The sequence below is a fragment of the Aquarana catesbeiana genome, linkage group LG07 (assembly GCF_042186555.1).
Source record: "Aquarana catesbeiana isolate 2022-GZ linkage group LG07, ASM4218655v1, whole genome shotgun sequence".
NCBI lineage: Eukaryota > Metazoa > Chordata > Amphibia > Anura > Ranidae > Aquarana > Aquarana catesbeiana.
Genome location: NC_133330.1, coordinates 141,528,289 through 141,545,338, shown reverse-complemented (window position 1 = coordinate 141,545,338; position 17,050 = coordinate 141,528,289). Strand labels below are relative to the sequence as shown.

The 17,050-nt window shown below is 42.2% G+C and overlaps 1 protein-coding gene across 1 annotated transcript in view; it reads left to right on the top strand.

The window, feature by feature from the left end:
- Window positions 1-1,313: 1,313 nt before the first annotated feature.
- Window positions 1,314-17,050, top strand: part of ATF7IP (activating transcription factor 7 interacting protein) — a 192,471-nt gene continuing 176,734 nt past the window's right edge. The window contains 1 exon segment of the mRNA XM_073592710.1: window positions 1,314-1,632. The gene's annotated coding sequence lies outside the window, so the exon portion shown is untranslated.

The window sequence follows — 17,050 nt, the reverse complement described above, 5'->3', positions numbered from 1 at the left end:
TTATACATTCCATTTAAATTGACAATAGGGCTGATTTACTAAAACTGGAGAGGCCAAACTGTGGTGCAGCTGTGCATGGCAGCCAATCAGCTTCTAACTTCAGCTTGTTCAATTAAGCTTTGACAAAAAAAAAAAAAAAAAACACAAAAAAAAAAAACCTGGAAGCTGATTGGTTTCTATACAGAGCTGCACTAAAATTTGCAATCTCCAGTTTTAGTAAATAAACTCTAGTGTCTGTTGACAGCCCTTTCCCCAGCATGGTATAATCACCTCCTGCCCACTGGTGCAGCTAGGGTGAGCTCTTCTGGATAATGTAATTAATCCCCACCATGTAACACTGTATGGGCCTGGTGATTGGCTGTTCAGGCCTGAGTACTGTCACTTGGGGGGGGGGGGGGGGGAGTCACATGCTCCCCCATGCTTGAAAGCCCTGCTCCATTACAGGAGCAGAGCAAGGAAGTGGTGAAGGACGGGTGAGTAGACCAATAGCAGACACTGGGGACAGGGTCTCTTTAAATATCTGATGAGAGCCCTACATTTGCACATCTAGGTACTCTCAGGACCCATGAGCCAAGCTTTGTAATGTAATATACAAAAATCATATGCAATAAAATGAATGTATAGCCTAAAAATACTATTTACCTCTTAGACTGTAAGCTCTAAGGAGCAGGGCCCTCTGATTCCTACTGTATCAAAGTGTATTGTATTTGTACTGTCTACTTTCAAGTTGTAAAGCGCTACGTAAACTGTTGGCGCTATATAAATCCTGTATAATAATAATAATAATACCCAGAGACTGTTTATGGGGGGGGGGGGCTTTCGCTTGTGTTACAGTTCATATGCCCTTTGCAGTAATAAGGCGTACAGGTTAAATTAGGAAAACATGTTATTTCATGTAAAAAAAACAAAAAACCCATGACCATTTTTAAAGTTTTACATTTTTATTCACCACGCATTTGATGAAAAAAAAACAAAATGATCAAAAGTTATCATATGGTAAAGCAGACAACAAATTTCAAAATGAGAAAATATTTTGAAAACACATTTTGTACGTTATGAAAATAAACATTAAAGTACATTTCTCCGCTTTTCGTTAATAATGCCGCAAGACAATAATAATGGCGATGGCATTTGCCCCATGAGGGTAGGTAGGTGTTCTTGTATGAAAGTGACTTGAGACAATCCCCTCACACATAAAGCATGCAGCCTGCTATCAGCATTCACACTGCTTCTGCAAATGTTGATTTGTGCTTCACCCTGCCAACTGTAAGGCACACGTGATAAGGCGGAGCTACCTACCTTTCTACCCCGTCAGTCCATTTTGCTTCTCATTTAAATGCTTTCAACGCATAAACGTAAAGCTCGTCTTGGAAGGGCAGCAAAATGGGGGCGTTGCTTATCGCCAGTCGGCAGTATTTTTCCATAAGCCGCTCATTTGCATAACGCTGGGCACGTGATCGTGGGTCTAGAAGTGGGCGGAGCGGTCGGCGTTCGCGTTTGAATGCCGGAGCTGGAGGAGCCGAGGGAGGAAGAGGGCTCGTAGGAAGGTGGTTCTGCAACAGCGGTGAGAAAACGCTTCGTTTTCGGTTCCGGTGGATCTCCCGTTTAGTGGTTCTGCCAAGATCAGCAAAGGTAAATTTTCTCTCGTCGCCGTTTGAATTACGCTATATCGTGATATAAGCGCGATGGTATCGTAGTCTTCGATGTACTCAAGATGGCGCCCGCTGTGGGAAGGAAAGAAAATGGTGCGCAGCGCCCTCTCCCTTTCACAGGAGGTAGGTGGGGCTTCGAGGAAAATGAACACGTGACTCCTTGTTAAATGCTGCTGCATTGTTTGTCCCGTTGTGCATGCGTTAGCTGACAGGCACAGCCGCCATTTTCTAGCAGCACGCTGTGAATAGTTAAGTAGGGGGCGGGAATAATTTCAGCAGGTTTTTTTTTAAATTTAAAGCTGGCATCATACAGTAGTTTTCTAGATGCCATTCATAAAATCAAGGGGAATGTTTTAAATTTCTCATTGCTTGAGAGCACCCATTGTAACAGTAATCTTTGCATTGATCTCATTTTGAGATTCCTAATACATGTAAAGCTGCAAATGCCTCATCCTTTATTGTACACAAGGCCTTGCTTTGGTTGGGGATACCCCCCCCCCCCAGTAAGTAAGCATTATTTATGTTCTGGGTGGATGCGGATGGCCTTCCTCATAGGATCTCCTGGGCTGAACTTCTTGTTGCCATGGAGATCCACTCTACTTATTGTGGCTCTTCGTGTCCCTTCTGTGCTGCCCTTACGTGCTGCCCTTACACTTTGTAGTACTGGAGCTTTTCATTAGCTTACAATTACAACAATACTTTTGCCTATGGAGACGTTTCAAGCAAGCAAATGAACAGGATTGCAGTGAAAATGTCGAAGCCTCTGCATTACAAGTTGGAGGGCATTCTTTAACGCTCTAGATGCTTTTTGTGGGAACACCGGCTAATTGGTTAGATTCTTTCTGAACGGCACCCTGACGCACCTTGCTGATAGAGATGCGCTGCAGCGCAATACGTGGTGCCATGCGCTTTTTTTTTTTTTTTTATTTGGGGCTGTTGAGGTGCGTTGGCAGCCCATTACACAGAAAAATGCATGTGCACCCTTATGGTTAGGTGTGAAACCTAGACTTGTTTCCCTTAAAGCTGTACTAAACTCCAAGACTAAAATGTAATATTGCAGTTTACCAATCCTTAAAGTGGATGTAAACCCTCACATATACCCAGTGAAGTGAACAGCCTCAGATGACAGAGCTGAAACAAATCTTCCTATATACATTTTACATGTAAATCTGCTGTTTTCAGCTTTGTATATTCTTTATAACGTTCAGATTGTGTTAGGGGATTTTCTCTTCCTGATCAGCAGTGCAGTGAAGCCTGGGCATACTGCTAAGACAGCTGATTGGAGGAAAGGCACACACCTCCTCTCCTCATAGACTTTCAGAACTGTTCTTTTGAATAGTTCATCACTCTGCTAATCTATTTATAGCATCCTCCCCAACACAAAACTATCTGCTTTTATCATATGTGATGGAGAACTTGTCAGGAGTTATCAGGCTGATAACAGAAGAACGGAGCAGGAGACCGCTAGGGGTCATGCTTTAAAGAGATAAGAAAACTATATATATATATATATATATATATATATATATATATATATATATATATATATGCGCCCAGCTCAAATTTCATGAATCGGGTTTACATCCACTTTAAATGTGGTGGCTGCATTTGTTTTCTTTTCAGGCTTGGTGACCTGGCCAGTAACACACTTCTGCCTTGGGCTGTCTCCAATCTCAACAGAGCCAACTGGACAGCAGCTTTGTCAGTCTGGGAAGCAGATGGTGTTGAATGCACTGGCGGATTTAAATGGACTAGACTGGGGGTCTCCAAACTTTCTAAACAGAGGGCCAGTATACTGTACTTCAGGGTGGGGGGTGTTTGCCATGGTAATGTGATCGGTTATGGCACCAGCCATTTGACGGCTCGACAGTTAGGTTAAGAGCCAACATAAGCACATTGTTAACAGGCATGCCGTGAATGTTACTGTTTGGGAAATTGTGTGTTTAGTTCTGGGTTTTTTTTTTTTTAGCAGATTTCCATGTTTCCTGTCACTTTAAATAGTTGGGTCCCTTTACTATTGCCTTCACAAAGTGCTGCAGAATCTCTAAGCACTGTATATGGAGCATGTAGCTTCATCTACATAGAGTACACAGTGCTGGGTTCTTTCACGAGACAGACTTCCCATCTTACACACGAAACAATATAGTCGGTCTGAGCAGTGCTCAGCCATTCATAGACAGACTTGTATTCTGTGAATAAATATAAAGCTTCCTCTGGTTGAGTCAGAGGGGCGGGCTGATGTCACGCTTTGAATGGCTGAGCGCCGATCAGACTGACTGCATTGTTCTTGGTGTGAGGCAGGTAGTCTCGGTCTCACAGCCAGATCCCAGTGCTGTGTACTGTATGTAGCTAAAGCTACATGCAGTAGTTCTTAGTGCAGCACTTGGTGAAAGAAATAGTTTGTTTGGACCAGCTTGGACTATGTAAAGTGACAGGAAACATGGAAATGGAAATCAGCTTTGAATAATCTTTTCTAGAAAATAACCTATGCAGTCATGGGGCCCCAGGGATAATAAACTGTGCAGTTGTGTAAAATGTTTAGTTAAGATTCTTGTCATACCCATAGGCCTCCCAGCAGAAGCCTGGCTTGAAAACTTTCAGTTAACTCCCATGTTCTGCATTGTTGCTAGGATGTGGGAACCCTTGGCTGCTCACGCCCAGCATTACAGGAGAGTGAACCAATAGTTTTCATGTCCTAGCAACCGGTCATAACATGCGGGGTGCTAACGAAGTTTTTTAGCCAGGCTTTGCAGGGGACCCAAATGGATTAAAGTTATGACAAATATAGAACATTTTAGAAAGCTGCACAATTCATTATCTACTGGGGCCCCTTGATTGCATAGGCTATTTTCTGGAAAAAGTAAACTTAACCTTTAACCGGACCAGTTGCCTACTGTGGATAGATATATATATACACGCACACGTTAAAATGTGCAATTTTTTTTCCCCCAGAAATTCCCCAAAAAGTGTATACTCTCTGAAAGCAGAGATCCTGGAAAACAAAATGGTGATAGTTGTAATTTTTAACTTTGCACAAAATTTGTGAAGATATTATTAAATGCATATTTTTAGGAAGCAATACACTAAAATTAATTTTAGTGCAAACCTTTTTATATTAAAAAAAAGGGGGGGTTGCCTTGAGTAGATGGATACCAAACATATTAAAGTATCATTAAACTCCAACTATGAGAAACCCCTGTCTCATTATTGAATGTATCTAATGTAATTGCTAATACCTGTAAAGTAATAAAAAAAAAAAAATAGGATGCAGATGCCATCAACAAAATAAAATCTAGTGTCAATCACAATATAATGTACAAAAATACATATTTCATGTTCCATAAAGACTTAAAGAGCCGTAAAACAGTTTTAATATTTTTTTTATAATTTATTTGAATTTCTCTTCTGAAATGTTTTTAGTCATGTGACTGGCACAGCACCAATCGGGGCTGGCCAGGCAGACTTGTGCTGTAGAGAACTTACCTCAGCAGAGTAATAAAAAACCCCTCCCAGTGATCTTGCCCTGCCCATACCAAAGAACAGCGAAAGATCATATGACCACACAAACGTACTGCAGGAATAAAGTATTTGGAGGATTAAAGTGTTACTAAATCCACAACAGTAAAATCAGTCTGTATAAGCAGCATAGCATGCTTGTTATACTCACTGTGAAACGTAAGGGGTTAATCCTCTGCATTGTATAAGAAGGCTGTTTTATCCTGTATCCATAGATCCTCCCCTCCTGCACTGTCTATCTGGGGAAGGCCAGCTAACAGGCATGGTAGCTGACCTGCACATGCTCAGTTGTCTTTTATGCTGTAGAGCACATTTACTTGTTGATCAGAGCTAGCCAGGTCACATGATATTGGCATCACACATGTGGGCATGTACACAGGCTGCAGTGGAAATCTTTCCTGAACTCTCAGCACTGGAGAAACTGCAGTTTATTATGTAACCGTGGTATACAGATCATCCAAAAAGGTATATAGTGGCAGTGCAAAAAGATGATTTATAAGCTGTGGGCACTGTGGGGGGGGCGGATGAACTATTTTCATATTACTGGGTTTAGTAACACTTTAAAAAAACAAAATGCTGTGGCATGAGATAAATGATTTATTTGAATGAATTATGGCAATTAACACTTCTGTTTAGTAGCACTTTAACCACTTGCCTACAGGGCACTTTCACCCCCTTCCTGCCCAGACCAATTTTCTGCTTTCAGCGCTCTCACACTTTGAGAATTACTCAGTCATGCAACACTGTACCCAAATTAAATTTGCGTCTTTTTTTTTTTTTCACACAAATAGAGCTTTCTTTTGGTGGTATTTATTCACTAGTGGGTTTTATTTATTTTTTGTGCTATAAATAAAAAAAGACTGAAAATTTGGTGAAAAAAATGCCTTTTTCTTTGTCATTAAAATTTTGCAAATTAGTAATATTTCTTCATAAATTTTGGCCAAAATGTATACGGCTACATATCTTTAGTAAAAAAAAATAACCCTAATTAGTGTATATTTGGTCTTTGTGAAAGTAATGGCCCGTACACACGATCTGAATATCTTACGAAAACAGTCATCCGAGGAAGGATCGTACGCTATTCAGATTGTGTGTACACTATTTTCGACAGCCGATCACGACTGTTCATCCGATATTATTTGATCGGACATGCACGAAAATTTTCCTTGTACGATTCCAGATCGTACGATTTTCGTTTAGTTAGTATAGTTGTCGAAAATATAATACAAATACATTACAACACATGACATCACTTCCGTTTTTTTTTTTTTTGTCTGTCGTATGAGAATTTGTGACTTTATTTAGCTATTCAATTTCTACTTGCGACTATTAAGCGAGAACGGTCGTACGATATTCGGACCGTGTGTACGAGGCATTATAGAGCCTACAAACTATGGTGCCAATCATTGAAAATGGATCACACCTGATGTACTAAAGACCTATCATTTCTTGAGACACTAAGTGCCCATTCACACAGGGGCAACACGACTTCCAGCGCGACTTTGGGAGGCAACTTGGACATGACTTGAGTATGAATCACAGCACGACTTGGGGCAACTTGCAACACAACTTGAAGTCGCCTCCAGGACAGGGAACTTTACAACTGGCCAATCAGAGCTTATCAGTTGTGTGTGAGAAGGAGGGGGCTGGCTGTTTAGTGGAGGACATTACTTTGTTTCCTTTCTGCTTCCTGTAAAGTTGCCTCAGTATGAACAGTGATCAGACTTGGAGGCAACTTCCATTGAAATCAATGGGTACAAGTTGCCTTCAAGTTGGATTGAAGTAGTACAGGAACCTTTTCTGAAGTCGGAGCGACTGCAGTAGTGTGCATTAAGACGGATCCATTCACTTACATTGATTTTTTTCTTGTAGCGCGACTTGAGGTGACTTGAAGTCGGATCCAAAGTTGCCCCTGTGTGAATGGGCTCTGACAAGCCAGGAAATTACAAATAACCACAAAATGACCCAGTTTTGGAAAGCAGACACCCCAACATATAATCTGAGGCATAATGAGTCTTTTGAACTGTTCATTTTCCAAAAAATGTGAAAAAATAAACGCTTTTTTTTCACAAAGTTGTCAATTTTTAAGATATTTCCAACACATAGCATGTACATAGAAAAAATGACACCCCAAAATACATTCTGCTACTCCTGAGTATGGTGATACCACATGTGTGATACTTTTACACAGCCTGACCACATACAGAGGCCCAACAGTGAAGTAGCACCTTTGGGTGTTCTAAAAGCATAAATTCCACATCTAATTTCCTGACAACCTGTTATTTTTGAGGGCCCTTATATTTCTAACGCATAGCATTATGATACCAAAAATTACACTCCAAAATAAATTCTATTGAGGAAAGGGTAAAAAAAAAGTATTGTGGTTTTAGTAGTGTCCCCAGAGGAGAGAATCCATAGTGCAGGTAGTAGGCAGAGGTGTGGTCAGTTTATGCTGCAGGCAGGGGGGGGTGGCTGCAGTAAGTAAGCAGCAGGCTGAGGGCCCAATCAGGTAAGACCTGTGCACAGGGGTAGAGGTTTCGACCCACCCAAATCTATTTGAAGCCTCCGGACTCCAGACCCTAATCCAGAAATTAGGAAACCCGGAGACAAGAAAAAAAGTTTTCTCCATCTGGAAAAACATTTCTGGAGCCCCTCACATGTGAGACCCCTATGTACTACAGTAGCAGGGCAACAGATCAGTCCAAGCGGTAGGCAAAAGCATAGTCCAAAAAACAGGCCAGGGTCAATTCACGTACAAGCAGTCTAATCGGTGGGCAGAAGCGTAGTTGATAAAACAGGCCAGGGTCAGTTCACCTGGAAGGCATGTTTATTTGAGGAAGCATGGGAAATGGTCAGCACAGATAATGAAAATGGGGAAATGGTTAAGAATATGGGCTAACATTTTAGGGATGTGTGATCTAGTCTGAAGCATTCACCAATGCAAAGGCTGGTTACGGAGGGACAGTGGGGACAATGGTAGCTGGTATCTCTTCGAAATCCTTTGCTGCATACTCAACATCTTTTTTGGAGTCTTTGGCCTGCTTCAGATGGTGGAATGTGGTCCGGGAAGTGGCATTCATGAAGTCGTCTAACGGCATCAGAGCAAAGGAAATAAATTAGAGTGCTTTCTTGTAGCAGAAACTGGATCTCCTTATTGATAAATAGGGCTGAAGCATTTGGTCGTTGAAATCCACCCACCATGGATTGTAATCTTGTACACATGTTGGCTTTACAATGGGACCAAGTCTTCTCTGAACTTCAACTGTAGTGTCATCATGGATGGTGGACATCATGTACACATTCCTAGTATCCTTCCACCTCAAGGCCAGCACTTCGTTGCATCTCAAAGTTGCTCTTTCTCCCCTTCGCAATTTCTTATTCACTATGGCTTGTGGGAAGCCCTTCCTATTCTTGAGGTTCCACAGGCCAGGGTTTCTGCGAGGTATAGGTGTTTGAAAAGGGCAGGCTGGTGTAGAAGTTATCCAGGTATATGTGGGGTAACCTTTCTTCAGCAGTGGGTATGCCAGGTCCCATACAATTTTACCAGTTGTGCCCATGTAGGCCGGGCACTCAGGGGTCTGGAGCTGGGAATCTCTTCCTACGTATATGGAATCTCTTCCTACGTATACGGAACGCATACAGATATCCTGTGACTCTCTCGCAAAGCTTATAAAATTTCACTCCATACCAGGGACTCATCTACACATATATGCTTATCGGGGACATAGAGTTATGCAAATCATTGGGAAAAGAAATTGAGTGGGCGAATTTTTATAATTTTATCGTGATTTGGATGATTGCGAGGAGGGCACTGGGTGTTGTCACTGAAATGAAGAAAGTGCATTATCTTGTATCGGGACCTGGACATTACGGAAGAATAAATGGGCATGCGGTGGATGGGGTTGGTGGACCAATAGGCATGTCCTCCCCCTTTTTTTTTTTTTTTTGTAAGCCCCATGTTTATGGTGAAGCCCATAAACACTTTGAACTCCTCCAGCGTCAAATCCTTCCACTTAAATGGACGGGCGTATGATGGTTGGGGGTTGTTGGTAATATGCTGCGGGGCATATAAATTGGTCTGGTCCATAAGGAGTTGCAGCAAAGTGTTGGGCAAAAGTAAATAAGAACAATCAATATGACGGCGGCCCAGAACAAGAGCCGCACTGCTCCGCCGTCATATGATGGCAGGCGGCAACAGGTTAAAGCCTTATATTGTGCATGTCTGAAGAAACGCAAAAAACTATAGTTCCCCTAATTCAGCATAGGCTTTGCTTGAAAAGCCTTTAGAGGTCATTAGTTTAGAGTTGACCATGAAATATGGCCCTTGAATTATTGCTCTGACTCCAATGTTCGTGATACCTGATGTGTGGCATAGTCAATGTTTACATGCATGTATTTCCCCTTTTTCTGCTCCTGTTATATGGGGTACTTTAAAATTGGTGTGTGTGTGTATATATATTTGCAGAAGAATGGCAGTTGTGACCCCCCCCCACCCCCAGGAAGTGAGGAAGCATACGTCCCCTCCAGGGTCATTAGTCGCTGAAGGGACGTTCCCCCTGTTTTCACCAGGAAAGCAATTTTCCGCAGTCCAGAGCTTCCCGGTGAAATGCGAGTGCCACTGGCAGGGGCCTTTGAGAGCAGTGGCAGCTGTAAGCTTAATCTAACCACTGTTTATAAATGTACCTTGGTAGACAAGTGGTTAAAGGAAGTTGAAAAAGAACACTTGCTGTGCAGATAACCAGCTGAAAATTGGGGGGGGGGGGGGGGGGGGGGACTTGGTAGGCTGCAATGTAATTTTTTGGTTTTTATACCCCTTTGATTTCTCATTTGAAGCTGTGGGGAAAAACAATGGCGAGAGATGGGTGACAGATTGCTGTGGTGGTTAAAAATCTCCATAATACAGTAACTTTGGTATGTAGGTGGAGTTGGGAGAGCTGCAGGGGCCTGCTAGTCACAAGGCAGCAGATGTATGTAGCCACTGTGCACAGCATGGAGATGCAGGCCAGGCATTCATCGCAGCAGTTTAGAATGCTGTATAATCTAGAAGCTGTACTTCTAGCACTGAAAATGGCAAATATTGGATTCACTGGCAGTGGTACTGATATTAAACATGTATTTTAAAGGGAGGATGTTAGGATACAAGTTGAATACAGTTTTCAAATATCTACAGGGTCCCCTTGACTGCATAGGCTTTTTTCTGGAAAATGTGAATTTTAGCCTTTAACAGCAACATTAATGCACATTATGCGATCTGTTTCCTAGAAGGTTACAGATTGATTCATTAATTTCTTCCTCAGCTTCTACTCTGAAACATGAAACCTGACCCTGACTACTTCTTAGTTCTGCAACTGTTTAAAGTGAAAATCTCTCATTTTCAGTATTCTGTCAGACATTTGCAAATTTATCGCAGTTGACTGCCAAGGGTTACAGATGCACTGCATCCATCATTGCCTATTCCATATTTAACACAAATCAGACTTTGCTTTTGATGTTTTATTCCATTGGATATTTAAAATGGATAAATGAAAATGGTATGTACACAAATGCTGGGACTATTACTAAATATTTTGTTGTGCAATCTTTAGAGGAAATGAGACTATTGCAACTGTAACATGTAGTCCGGCTTGCTCTTGTGCAAACAGCTCCAGCAGTCAAGTTTAAAGGGGTTGTAAAGATAAAAATTTTTTCACCTTAATGCATTCTATGCATTAAGGTGAAAAAACTTTTGACAGTACCGCCGCCCCCAGCCCCCCCGTTTTACTTACCTGACGCCTCGAATCTTCGCTGCTCGTCCTCATTGCAGCTCAGCCTGGTCGCTGATTGGCTGCAGTGGATGGATTGAAAGCAGCGCAGCCATTGGCTCGCGCTGCTGTCAATCACATCCGATGACGCGGCGCGCCAGGGGGCGGGGCCGAGTGATACAGCGAGCGGCTATAGCCGCCGGCTGTATCACGGGAGCGCGCCCGCAAGCACTCACCACCATGCGAGGGAGCTCGCATTAAGGTGGTAAATGCTTGCGGGGAGGAGCTGAAACAGCCGCCGAGGGACCCCAGAAGACCAGGTTCGGGGCCACTCTGTGCAGAACGAGCTGCACAGTGAAGGTAAGTATGATATGTTTGTTATTTAAAAAAAAAAAAAAAAATTACCTTTACAACCCCTTTAAGGGGTGTGTTCTCTAGATCAGTGGTTCTCAACCTCAGTCCTCAAGTACCCCCAACAGGCCATGTTTTTGAGAATTTTTCTTAGATTAAATAGCTGTCCAAAATGCCAAGCCATTGCCGCTGATTTAAAGCGTCTGTGCAAGATAAAGGAAACATGGCCTGTTGTGTGGTTACTTGAGGACTGAGGTTGAGAACCACTGCTCTAAACTACATCTTTCAACTCTTTTGTTTGATGTTCGCTAGCCATTAGATAATGGTTCATAGAAACCTTCAGAATAATACAATGTTTTTTGTCCCTTGCTCCCCTTGGGTGCTTTACGCTTTTTTTGGTCATTCACTTATTGGAGGATCCATGATCTGCAACTGATATTGAGCAGTACATTTTGCTCCATAGTTGGTCTTGAAATTCATTGTGCCCTGTACAGATTCAAGGCACCTCATGCTGAATGCAGCAAAGCAGCCCACAAAAATGCAACAAGGGCCTCTGCCAGCATTTCGCAATGGGTACAGGTGTGTGGTGTCTTTTTTAGTTTTTCTTGTCTGTGAACATAGAGCTGATGTGACTTTTCAAAAAGCTCTAGTTTTTAGCATCATTTGCCGAAAGGACATGTTCCCAGTAGCTTTGTGGCTTTTCTATACATAATTCAGCAATTCAGCAAATGCCAGTCTGTATTTGTAATGTTTCTTTTAACACTTGAAGTCCTCTTGGGTCTTCATTTGAGCCGTTGTGGCTCAGTCACAGATTTTGTGTGATTTTAAAATACGCTTACATTTGACCTTGGTCTTCAGCTTGTATTTAATTTTGGAAGTTTTTCTTGGCTTTGTCTACCATTTGCAATATTCTTCTGTTTAATCTAGGTTGACTGTTGGCTACAGTCATGGACTGTTACATAGGTTGAAAAAACAGAAGTCCATCTACTCCAAACCAATAGAAGACCTCCATATACACAATCCTATACCCAGAGTTGATCCAGAGAGGCAAAAAACTCAATCGAGCATAATCCAGTTCCCTCAAGTGGGGGGGAGGGGGGGGGAGATAGCTTTCCTTATGCCCCAAAAGGCAATCTGATATTCCCTCGATCCAGCTACCCCTGGTGTTATCACATACAAATGTTAGTATCCAGTTATATTCTGTGCCTTTTTAGGAATGTATCAAGCTCTTTGGTTTAAAAAAAAAAAAAATCTGTTGAGCTTGCTAGAACCAGTTCTTGAGGGAATCCATTTCACTTTTTCACAGCTCTTAAGCTGGCCATACACCATACAATTTTCTTCATTTTTTTTTTTTTTTTTCTTTAGATTTACCTTCAACTATGTGCATACAAATTGAAAGTGTTTAGGTTTGACCTCCTAATTATATGGTTTTGGTAAATCTCTAAAGGAAAGTTGTACAAGAAAATTGTATGTATGCATGACCATCCTTACTTTTTCTGTATGTGGAGGTTAAATCATATTTGTCCACTGCAATGATCTGAAAGTGAATAACTCAACACTAAGTTCACTATTTGGAGTTGCTGTGCAAATGTTTTAGGCAAGTGTGAAGAAATACTGTAAAGTAAGAATGCTTTCAAAAATATATATTTTAATAATTGTTTATCATTTTACAAAACGCAAAGGGAGCAAACGCAACAAAAATCCGACTCAAGATTTGGTCTGACTTCTTTTTAGTCTGGTACACACTACTAGTGTTTTTTAACAAAAAAAAAAAAAACTGACCGCTCTGGGCAGAGCCGCTATACTAACAGTGCAACGTTAGTACAGCGATCTCATCCGCTGAGCTGTTGCATTTTGACAGGGCCATTGGTTGAGGGAGCTGGTCAGCCGTTGGCTTTCCAGCATGCTCATTCGACAGAAGCAGGTCAGACAGCCGGATTTTGACGCACGGGCTGTCATACACACGGGCCAAATGTTGGTTGGATTTTATTGAACTGGCCGATGTCTCCTGACGTTTGGCTAGTGTGTACGGTGCTTTTGGCTTCAAACCAACATCAATTACACTTGCACACACAGACACAGTCAGGGATTTTATAGGCTTAGAGTCAGGTGTATGATTAACCAATTATACCAAGCAGGTGCTAATGATCTTACCTTTCATATGTAGGTTGAAACAGTCATTTGCTGAAACAAACGGCTGTGCTGGTGACTCAAAACTGAATGAGAAATATCCAAACTCTGCTACCTGTGGGGGGGGGGGGGTGGAAGACAGATTTTATGTCACAGGTCATACACCATGACAAGACTGAGCACAGCAACAAGACACATAAGGTAGTTATACTGCATCAGCAAGGTCTCTCACAGGCAAAGATTTCAAGGCAGACTGGGGTTTCAAGCTGTGCTGTTCAAGCTGTTTTGAAGAAGCACAAAGAGGTGCAACGCTGAGGACTGTAGATGCAGTGGTTGGCAAAGGAAACTTAATGCAGCAGATGAAAGGCTCGTGTTCTCCCTTTAGGCCTGGGTCACACCTATACATTTTTCCTTAATTGTCTTTCAGGACTGCCACCTTTTTAGATCTCGGCTCCTCCATTCACAGGAATCGCCACCTTACCTTCAAGCTTGTGGTTCTCAATCCTGAAGGATCTGGCGTGGAATCTCCCTGGATTCTGCCAATCCGGGAGGACCACCTTCTTGGGGTCCGTTCTCCTGTCCCAAGGTGGAGCTGTGGAATCTCGCTGCGTGGCTTCCGAGAAAGAATTGCTAAAAGGCAAGGTTTTCTCAGATCGGTTGGTGGCTCTAAGTAGCAGGAAAGAGGAAACCCGCTCCATCTATCAGAAAATGTTCAAACAGCTGGTACGCAAAGCAAAGAGGGCTCTTTCAACCAGGGCCCCCTTCTACAAATATTTCCGCACCAGGTGATTTAAAATAAAAAAAAAAAAAAAAAAAAAAAAAAGACGGTTCCGGCTTTTTTACTGAGGGTGGTCTCAAGTTTCATAGAGGCCAAGAAAATATTTTGCCAACTTTGATTTCTGTGGGTGAACAGGAATGTAATTTTCATAAGTTTGATGTTAAAAGGTTGTAGCACCTTTTGTCAAACACTACAGGTTGGACCGGTTATCTGCTAAGGATCAAGCCTTTGGGGAAAAAGGGTCCTGCAACTGGTGGTCCCACCCTAAGGTAAAGTGCTCGTTTATCCTCTCAAAGCTGGCAGTCCTGAAAGACGATTAGGGAAAATCGGAGTTACGTACAGGTAACGTGTTTTCAAGGAGTCTTTTAGGACAGCACTGGTACCCACCCAAAAAAATGTGTTTGCAATAAATTGGGTTATATGAGAATTAAATGGTGTGCAGGCCTGCCATCATCCTATAGAATATTTAATAGATAATCCAAGTGGGTATAGTGGGGGTAGGTGGCTGGTGTGTACATCCTGACATGTTTCGGAAAAGACCGTAATCGGACTTATATATTCCTTCTTCAGGGGAGTTTACACAGATGGGTAGAAATATTTCATGTCTCTAAAACATAAATATAAGGGTAAGTAATCATATTACAACAGTGACATAACAAAGAAAACCTCAAAGTGGTTTATTCATGCCACTGTATAAGGTAACCAAAGTTGTAGTACTTACATAATCAGACTCATGTGAGGGGTAAAAGACATACAAATAAAGGGTCACTTGCTGGCTGCAGGGGTCCACAAATGGCGGGGGAAGTCTTTGTGTCAATATGCAAAATCGCCAAAGCGTGTTCACAAGGGACGCCTAATCTTCCCTGTAGCAAACAGATAGTCGCCACTGTGGGGAGAAATTGCACCAAAAAAGGGGGGAGGGTATATTAAAGGTAAGCAAGTATGGGAGATCTCAGAGTATGCAATAAGAGAAAAACAAGGAAATTGTGACAGGCATGTAAGGTGAGCAGCCATACCTGCGTATAACCTACACAGAGCATAGTTCTTACCTTGAGTTGGAGAGTGGACATCTATCCACATGCCATCCGGTGTGAGCACTAAAATACCTGTATGTAGTAGTCATCCAATGGAAGGAGGCAATCGCGTCAGTGCAGCTGTGTGTAAACACAGCTGAGATGAGGCTGGTATGAGAGTATGTATCGGAGTGTGTGGGGGAGGTCCACACCCACTAACAGCAGCCAATGAGGTGCAAGTGAAGAGACTCGTCAGCACAGCCGTGTTGAGAAACACAGCCTGATGACACAAGTCTCAGGGGCGTGCCTCAGGCGAAGGGGCGTGTGGCGCAGCCATGCCCACAGGTGGTGTGATGGCGTCACGTGTCGATGCGCCTCCGGTGGGTGAGCATCCGATTGTCATGGAGACGACGGTGGGAGCGCTCCTGCTTGCGCACCAAGCAAAAGGCAAGGACGGAGAATGGTCCGTCACTGGCCTTAGCTGCACAAGTGGAGTCCACCCGCTAGGTGTCGGCGCGAGGGCGACAGCACTGGGGCACATGAACACGAAGCTACACGCCATCTAGTGGATAGATCAAAAAGGGTAGCCAGCAGGTTTACAAAAAAGGAAAGGAAAAATGAAAAAAGGGGATAAAGAAAAAAGAAAAATGTATAATTGAATTGGACATATGGTTAAATAGGTTGACATATAATCATACTTGGCAGATGTTTAAATATGTAACAAAATAACCACAGTTAGTAGTTCAACATTGCCAAGACAGTCCGCATAGAACGAATTCAAAAATTGTCAGCAATTTCATTGTTGCATATAATGAAAAAGTATAAAAAATACAGTAAAGAATGTAAATTAAATCTTATGAACAAAACTGTCACGGGGGAAAAAGAGGGGGAAGGACCAAAGTTCACAGATTACGCTCACAGACCCCAGAGGAGAAGCCGGGAGGAATGAACTAAAGTTGAAGGCCTCGTTCAGTCCAGGTGGTGAGGTGGCTCGTAAATTGTGAATCCACCTGAGTTCACATTGAAGGAGGCTCTTGTTGAAATCACCACCTCTAGAATGAAAGTGAATGCGATCAAGTTCCAGGAAATGAATCCTGGGAATTGAAGTTGGGTGTGCAGAGGCCATATGTCGGCCAATGGTCACATCGGGGTCACGCTTTGAAATAGTTAAAGTATGTTGATATATTCTTTTCCAAAAAGCATTGATGGTTTTCCTGACGTAGTAACACTCACATGCGAGTAAGTATACCACGCTGGGAGTCTTGCAATTAATAAAGTGCCTGGGACGGAATAACCGTCCATTTGGTAACTGGATGTCCCTGTGTCTGTCCATGTATTGACAATAGGAACACCCACCACAAGAGAGTCTCTCAAAGGGGGCTGTCCTAAAAGATGTTACCAGTAAGTAACTCCTGTATTTTTTAAATTTTTTTTTTTTTTTTTTTTTTTGTGCATTTTCAGTTTTGCAGAAACAACCTATGGTCCATTCAACATGGTTTCCTTATTTGAGATTATATATATATATATATATATATATATATATATATAATTTCAAAATACACAAAACCTAAAACACAATTGACACAAACCTGGATCTGTCTCATAATATACTCCATGTTGCATATATTCCACCTAACCCCTCTGTCCAACCCTCCAGTCCCCCCCCACCTATTCCACTCAGAGGTGTTATCCTTTATAGTTGTGATGAGTGCTCTAGTCCCCTTCTTATAAAATTAAGTACTTGGTGCCCTTCCTCCTTACATAAATAAAACGTGACATATCCCATTTCTTTATTGGTTAATAAGGAGGAGAAATTCTCAACTCTTTACCCCTGGTGAAAATCCCTCCTTGAAAGTGCTCATTTCTGTG